The following is an 8,924-nucleotide window of genomic DNA, read 5'->3' as shown; positions in this document are numbered from 1 at the left end:
GGGGGAGAACCCAACAAAAAAACCCACAAAAACTACACTCCACACACAATTACATATTGCTAGGTAATTAATACAGCTTAAACCCCGTGGTCTGGTAGCCTCTTAAAGCCTCTGGAAGCTCTTAACCATTTCATACAGAGTTCTGTCATCCTTTCTGATTTCCCACAAGGTTATAGTACAGAATTTCTATTATCCTACAGCCAGTTACTTTAGCTATTCTTCTTTCCTTGGGACCTGCAGAGCTTTCTAGCTCCCAATTAGAAAGTGCTTTGCTCAGGGAAACGATAGCTCAACCAAGCCCATAAACCATCTTCTATATCCTACCTCCTCTTTTGATTTCCATCCAATTAAGCTGAGAGCTAAAGTTTTGTTGGTTGGGTTTTTTTCTGGAACTGCAAACTGATATATTACATCTTGTATGCGAAACAATTACTGCTTCAGTTCCACAAAGCACACAAGCAGTCTCAGTTGTCTTTAGACTTTTAAAGACCTTCTTACAAAATACTGCTAAGAATAAGACTACCCTATCTGCAGTTTTGTTTTAATTTAGTGATTTATCTAATATTTCTTTCCAGAAACAGTTCATTGTTTCCATGTAAGTGTTTTATGTCTTGGTTTAAACACACCTTTTTATGTCGTTTTTTCCACAGGTACACAGAAATGACAGATCATAAACTGCGCAGAAAGTTAATTTTATTAGTTTGTAGATACAGGACAGATCCTGCAGTGCTATTGCCATGGGCAGACTTCTGCACTAGGCACATGTGCTGAAATCTACAGGCTGATGTCTATACTGGTAATTACAACTGAGCACAGTTCACTGTTCCTGGCTTCTATTCAGTGCCCAGAAGAGCAGTCTGAAAACCAGGTCCTAGAAGGGCTCCGTGAAGCAGAGCATCTATGGAGCCATCTATGAGATGTGAAACAGGCATTCCAGCGGATTGAAGGCAATGCCAAGGTCAATCATAAATATCAGTATATACATGCAATTAGAATGACCAAAGCCACAGTAGTCTAAGAATAAAGTTTAAGACTGAGGCCACAATGATACATCTAGAAGTATCCAGAATATGAAACAGCATATAAATAGTAATCAAGACATGAGTAGACAACGTACAGTATCATTATGAGACTAGGTATCTGTAAATTGGTATCTGTAACTTCCCTTCAAATCCTTCCCCTGCCACCAAACAAACAAATCAAAGAACCCACACATACCCTCTACAGAATGTACTGATATACAGAGACTGCTTTCCCATGGTAACCTTCCCTCCTCCCACCCTTCTTCCTTCAGGATGTGCTCCTGAAAGACCTCAAAAGAAACTTACTCTCCATACTTTACACCTCAGTAACAGGAAGCCTCCCACACTAGTCTGCATACACTGGGCTGAGCTTCCTCCTCTTCCTGCCCTGTTCTCCCTGAGAGAGGATTCAGAAGGAAGGATTCTTCTCATAAAACTTCCATTCCCTTTTCTTTAAAAAAAAAAAAAAAAAAAAAAAAAAAAAAAAAAAAAAAAAAAAAAAAAAAAAAAAAAAAAAAAAAAAAAAAAAAAAAAAAAAAAAAAAAAAAAAAAAAAAAAAAAAAAAAAAAAAAAAAAAAAAAAAAAAAAAAAAAAAAAAAAAAAAAAAAAAAAAAAAAAAAAAAAAAAAAAAAAAAAAAAAAAAAAAAAAAAAAAAAAAAAAAAAACCAAAAACGAACACCACCACTTGAAACAAGAAATTCCACCACACATCTTCAAAGACGATGGGGGGTGGGGGGGGAAGGAAGGGAGACTGAGCAAGATATTCTTGCGTCATTCAAACAGTACATCTACAGCACACAATGCATACAAGATAACTGAGGAAGCTCATGCTCCAAGACAGCACTGTGTTCATTTACTGTGCATTTCTCAGAACCACACTCACATGATTATAACGCTTCCTGCACAGAAGTCTCACCAATTACTTTCCTTTGGATGTGAGGAGGATATAGACTTTGAGAAATGAGGTGTTAGTAGCCCTGTGACACCGTGTCTTTAGTTAAGTTGCTATAAACGTCAAAGATAAAGTGTTGCTTTCTGAAAGCGAAACACTGATTTCCACATTGACATTTCTGGAGAAGGGTTTTTTCCTGCATTATCATTGGTCTCTACATCTGTTCAAAGCCTTGTGTATTTAATATAAAAAAAAACCTACTAAAAACATGATTCCTATGGTCTATTTCACCAATTTTTCTTCCAGTGGGAAATCAACTGTCAGAGCCCTGACATCTGCTATTGATGTGTAAAAGCAAACCAGTTCACCTCTCTCTGTATAAAAGTACAACCTTACATCCAAAGCAGACAAGGAAGAATATGAAGCAGCACACAAGATTTTGACCCCAAAAGAAAATACTTCCTTGGAGATGCTGACCAGTTCTTTTCACTGGCAATTTTTGATTTCTAGCCTCGTATTTAATCTTGTAACTGCAAGCACTTTGTGTATGAGAGACCCATAAGCTGAACAAATGAGTCTGGAGGAAAAATGAAAAAGCTGCCAGCTGCCACTACTCTAAAGACAACTTTATTTATATTATGAACTTAACCTTCCAATGCAGATCCTAAGTTTTCACCCTATGAAGAGGCAGGACAGCATTATTCAACACAGGTTTCTTCAAAGACCACACCATCAGGATATTCTACTCTACAATGGCTCTGCAAGGAACCTAAGGTCCAGTTCCAGTTCTGTGTTCTGGCAGTGTAAAGCCTCGTTACCATCCCTACCTGCTTCACAGATCATTTTACCATCTGCAGACACGATCTTTTACGAAAAAATGATTTCACAAAAGCACTAAAATTGTTAACAAAGGGGCCAGGTTTTGTTTTGAACTGACAGATGTCAGACCTACACCACCACAGGAAACATGGCAGAGCACAGACACCTCTGTGGTTAAAATCATTTGCAAATCTCATGCCTTCAAATTAGCATTCTTTCCACCCATACACAGAAATATGTGGTAATAAAGTCCTGGTTTTGTAGACTGAGATATGTTCATCTATGTGTATACACACACACAATTTACATATACTTACACCACCAGTAGGAGAGGTGAATATTGTTATATTATTTAATAATTCTTAGATTGGGCCCATGAGTAATAATAACAGAAATCAAAAAAACAACAAAAGATATTTTAAAGTGTTAGGTAATTGTGTATACTGCACCTAAACAATATTTAAGATATTTAGCTAAAACATCAAAAATGTTCAAAAGGACTTCATAGATATCTAGCACTTTGCCATCTGAAAGACAGCATGCTATTTTGAAAGACAAACGTGGTATTAAAGTGTAGCCATTTCTGGAACAGAGACTTAGAAAAACTAGCTGGTGCATAGAAGCCTGTGCTACATCACAGAAGTAACAAGTCTGAACCAGAATGGCAAAGTAAACCCTTCTTTTTGCAGCAAAAACTAAAGGATTTTTAACATCCCTTCAGAATCAGAGTCAACAGGAGCTACTTTAAGATATACACAGTAACCCGCATGAAATTTAGCACCAGAGTTTGGATTTCAGCTTCTCTTTCTAGGGAGAGAGATTTCAAATATAAATCCACATATGCACAATGGAAGTGAGTTACTGTCACAGTAGAGAGCCTTATCTTCTGAATTCCCAATCTTAGACTGTTTTTCACTCTAGAAAGTAACTCAGTAGGCATGTCACTTCAGTCATTTGACTTTGACTATACACAACAGAGCCAATCTGTTGATACTAGCAAGTACAGGTACATCTTTTCCATATATCTAAGACCATGCCTGTCCAGCAATAACAGATTTTATACACAAATATAGCAGCCTAGTAATAATACACCTGGGATTCTTGGGTTCTAATACCCATAGAAGTTACAGCAGTAAACACTCACATGTGATAAACACTTGCATTTCTCCAACAAATTGGCAACAGCAGCCACCAGACTTGCCATTCTGCACTCACTAGGTTGCTGCTACATGGATCAGGAGCCTCCCTGCAACTGCTCCTTTAAAGTCTAATAGGATTCAGGGTTGGGTTTTTTGTTTTGTTCTGTTTTGAGGATTTTATTTATTTGTTTTGTTTCCTCCAGTCAGCTCCAAGCGGCAGCACCACAGCTCTGCACTGGGCTACTGCTGTCACAGGAAGTGACATGCAGTCATTGAGGTAGCAAACACAGCCCAGTCATCTCTGCCTCCCACGGGAGAGAGCAGAAGATGACAAGTAGAAGGTCTCAGAGATTGGTTTTCACCACAGACTATCTCCTGGAATGTGCTAGCCTATCTAATGAGACCCGTAACACCACAGCTCCATTTCTACCACCAAATATAAACCACGTAAATTGCTGGCACCCACTTATGCCTGCATATTCTGCAGTCGATCTACTGATTATAATCAGAAGCCATGAAGTCCCTCCACCAGCACCAGCAAAAGTATAGCCTAAATATCTTCATTCCTTTTTTTTAGTGAAAATTTCCTAAGCACCTAAATATTTTAAAATGGGACTTAATTCTGGTAATTTTTACATACAAATTGTTGAGACTTTTTATTCTTTCATCCCACAGGAAAAAAAAAGATAAGATTAATTCATTAACCAGCAGAATATTCAGTAAATTATACCTGAACACTTCCATTAAGAACAGCACTGAAGAGAAGGCAAGGTTTGACCAGAATATTTCTCACTGCTAAGGATATTTGAAAGGAAGAGACAGCAGACGTAGTTGCAAAGCACAGTTTGAATTTATATCAACTGATGATTTAAAAAAAATACATATGCATATATATAAAATACTAAGAGCTGATATATACAGAACCTCCCACAAAATTTGCAGGAGTCACTTACTGGCACACAAGTACTCCTTGCCATATTAACAGCCAGAAGTACTGGATTTTTTTAGAAACCTCTTAGCTAATCCAATGATATAAACTGTGAAAGTTCAGTTTCATTTGCCAACTTTTCAGGGTTTTTTCATGACCTCCGACCTGCGGGGGAGACAAAGCTGATATATCAGGAGAAAGAAGCTTCACCTTCTTACTTGGAGAGAAGTCTGGTTAAAATATGTAACATCAGTGCCCCTGGACCTTCGAGCTATAAATACAAATAAATACACTTTAAGTAGTGTTGCAAAGGGATTCGCTGGTGTACTTCTGCTTTTTAAATTGATTTTTATAGGAATTCGATACTCGGTGCAAGAGAGATCCAAAAGAAATACCCTACAGAGCCAAGAGACAGCGGTTTTGTGCAAGTGCACTACTGCCCTCTCCTGGGGCAGACCAGATCTGCTCCCGTATTTACACCACCCAGCAGGCCCTGAAGGGAGCTGCACCTCCAAGACCATCAGGGCTACTTTGCAAGCTCAAGATTTAAAACAAACAAAAAATTAAAAAAGTAAACCACACACACACAGAATAAACGCAGCAAGTTATTGATCATTATATAAACTGTGATAATTCATCACCTTAAATGCTACAGCAGTTTGTTCCTTCCTCCATGACCTGATGCAGGAGAATCCAGAAGTGATTTTCAGCAGCAGCAGAGCTAGCCTGTGGGACAGCAGGACATTCCAAGAACTAAGATAAAGAGTCAAACAGCAACTTTCACATTCAAAAATGCTTAAAAACTTTGACATTATTACTGCAGGACTACTGCAGATCATAATGCAAAGAGTAAGCATACAACATTACAGAGGCTCTTAATGCAATTGCTTTGATTTCAGTGGCATTAGACCAAGGATAAATTTTACTGTTAGACAAAATCCTCCTTTTGATTACCTGCACAAGCCCAGGATAACTCATGGGCCCAGGTACACCTTCCATTTACCAAAGCTTAATGAGTTGCCTTATGTAAGGCAAGCTTCAACTGGCAGAATGCACAGTTTTAGCCCCCAACAAGCATGAGATAAAATACATAGCTTAAGCCTCAGCACAAAAGAGTTTAAGCGAACTAATTTTAGTTTTCAGATGTGACTGCTAAGAATGAACACAGGTTCAGGTACTGCAGTTCAGCTGAAAGGCAACTCACTAAACTGCAGTAATCCTAAACCTACGTCCAAACCATAAATTCTAATGTTATTAACAAAGTTTGGTCTTTACAGAATGTTTTAATGGAATTTACAATTTTATTTTAAACTTAACTAAAAAGCTAAGCAAATATAGCCTAAACATATGTATTTAATGGACTACACAGGTATAAACCTAGTCCCGCAAGTCAAATAAGTAGAAAAACAGCCAGAGCAAATGGAGGACGCAACTTGATGGCAGAGTACATTCTGCAGGTCAGGATGGCCTCAACCAGTCCAACAACCAGCCTGAGAAGAGGAGCATTCAATTGCAATCAGCCCAAGCACAGCTAATTCTATAAACCCAGACTGAAAACAACCGATCACATAGCAGTTCTCAAACTGAAACTCCCCCATCCCTTTTGACCATAAGCTTCATGAAAGTTAACACTGTTGTGCAGCTGTAAAACATCATACAACTCTCAAATGTGAGTACAGCCTGCAAAACACACTCGGCACTAGGAAGGCCTCAGCTAAATAGTGGTGTATCCATTTTTTGGGAACACACTTCAAGGAGAGAAGCATTCCCCATGGAAAGGGTCCAAAAAGGAGGCAAGAATGATCAAAGCTAAAAGTTGTCAACTGTAGCATCTGAGTGAACTGGCATTCTTTAGCCATTCGAGTCTTTTTCTCTAGATTAAAGTCAGACAGCATTACCAGTTTTCAAATATGTAATGTGGTTGCAGAGAGCAAGGTAATAAATAATTTTCTGTATCTGCAGAAGGAATAGCAGCAATGGTTTTAAACTGCAGCAATAAGCATTCAGGTAACACATCACTTCCAGTGGGAGATACAATAAAATAATCAGAATAAACCAAACCAAAAGGCTTTAAGAAGATAGACAAACAATTGCTAAGGAACAATGTAGGGGTGGTACGTGCATTTTATTTATATATTTGTGTATTTAATTTGAATACATACATATATACACAGAAAACCAGTGATCTCTGAAATATCTTCCAGTCTATTCTTGTCTATGAATTTCCATAGTAAGTATATGCAATACAAGTGAGAAGACAAATCATTTAATGTACTTCTGCCCCGACTGTACTTCTATTTCAGTGAAGTCAAACCCACAGCAGCATATTGGTCACAGAACCTGAAACATTGCTCACTGGCATCAGGAATTAAAAAGATGAAACAAAGCCAACGGAAGAAGCAGAGTATAACAGAATGTCTAATGTTTTACAAGTAAAAAGTTACTACCTATAAGCCAGCAAACAACAGGAAAAAACATTGCCTAGAATCCTGTCCATAGGTGTATCAGCATCAAATTTACATACAGATCATCAAGTACCAATACCATATAAACCATAATTTTGAATCCAGTCTACACCAGCAACAGTATTAATCATCAGTTCACAGAAAGGGCTGCTGATGCAGCTTTCTATAGGCACTTCTACTCTTCTCCTGTTACTATATTAAAGTTCAAAATTATCTTGTGGAAGCTAAAGATCAGTATCACTAAACCACTATGAGAAACAGGCCTAATCAACGAAAAATGCCTTAGAATTAGACCATGCTGGTGGTCTGCCTTGTAAATGCAAAGAAATTGAGCTCACAAACTATACAAGCTGCAGGTGAATTCTCCAGCTCTTCCTATCTTTAAAGTCATACTTTCCCTGGGCTATTTTTAACTCTATGCATTTCAAACTTAAAACACAGACCAAATGAGAGACAGAACAAGAGAGTATCTCCCCAAAATTACACTCCTGCCAAGTACCCATGTGCAAGGTCTAAACATTCAAAGGAACAAGTAAAAATCCACTGCCTATTTTCCCAGTACTGGCATTCTCTTATTTAAAATTATTAAAGTGACCAAAAAAAACCCAACTTTTTGGAAGGAAAAAGGCTAAAACTCTGTTTTTCCACAATTTTTTGTGAGCTATAGTTCATGTTTTGCTGTAACCTTAATCATCCCTTACAGGAATAAACATTTGTACCATACCGGTTTTATTTTTTTAACTCCTAGATGCTGTATAAGCAGGAAGGGAAGGAGGAAGGCCACCATACAAAACCAGCTTAAGGACATCTTTAGTAAAAGATTAAAAAGAGAAGGGGTTTCTTACAATGACTGCAAAGAGATGGTAGTTACCACTACAACCTTTTGTTGCTCTTTCAGCTTATGCTGACCAACTGAGGAGTGCTGAGCTCTTCCTGCTACTGATTGCTGCAGCCCCGAGTTTTTTCTCCCACCTTGTCCATTTGCTGCATGCTTCCCAAAGCTGTCCTAGTACTAATGCCTCAGTATCACCCATCAAACTGTTTGTTGCCCAGCAGTAGAAGGCTCAAAAAATATTTAAGCATCAAGAGGACTCAGCTGGGAGGGTCACTTTAGAGCCACCACTCTCGTTTCTAAATTTTTGAGAAATTTAGAGAGGTTGTAACAGCTTCTAGCTCCCCAAAGCCAAAGGATGGCCTTTAACCAACTAGGGACCCAGAGAAAGAAACAGCAGTACCTTTTCAGTGACCCCATCCCTCAGAAACACACATCTCTGCCTCCTTCCCCCACCATGCCCTGTGGAAGCCACTGCCTTTAATCCCAATTCCGGGAGGAAACAAGTGCTTCCCCTCAGAAAGCGCAATTATCGACCCTCCCCACTCTCTTCCCCACCACCGCCGAGCCTCCCTACCCGCGCCGCTCGAGAATCCCACCCCAGCAGCCCCTCCCGCCTCTCTCACAGCCCCCGACGCCCTACACACTGACCAGCAGCAGCGGAGCCTCGCCAGTTCGCCCCCTCACGCCAGCGCTTTCCCCCCCATAAGCGGGGCCCGAGGCTGCCCCTCACGCAGAAACACGCCCATAAGCGCTGACCGGCAGCTCCCCTCAGCCACCTGAAGGCTGCCGCTTCTCCGCCCTGCATTGCCCACCTACCGTGCCTA

This window comes from Aptenodytes forsteri, unplaced genomic scaffold (assembly GCF_000699145.1).
Source record: "Aptenodytes forsteri isolate BGI_AS27 unplaced genomic scaffold, ASM69914v1 Scaffold3, whole genome shotgun sequence".
NCBI classification, from domain to species: Eukaryota; Metazoa; Chordata; class Aves; order Sphenisciformes; family Spheniscidae; genus Aptenodytes; species Aptenodytes forsteri.
The sequence above is the reverse complement of the archived record's forward strand: the minus strand, read 5'-3'. Positions refer to the sequence as shown.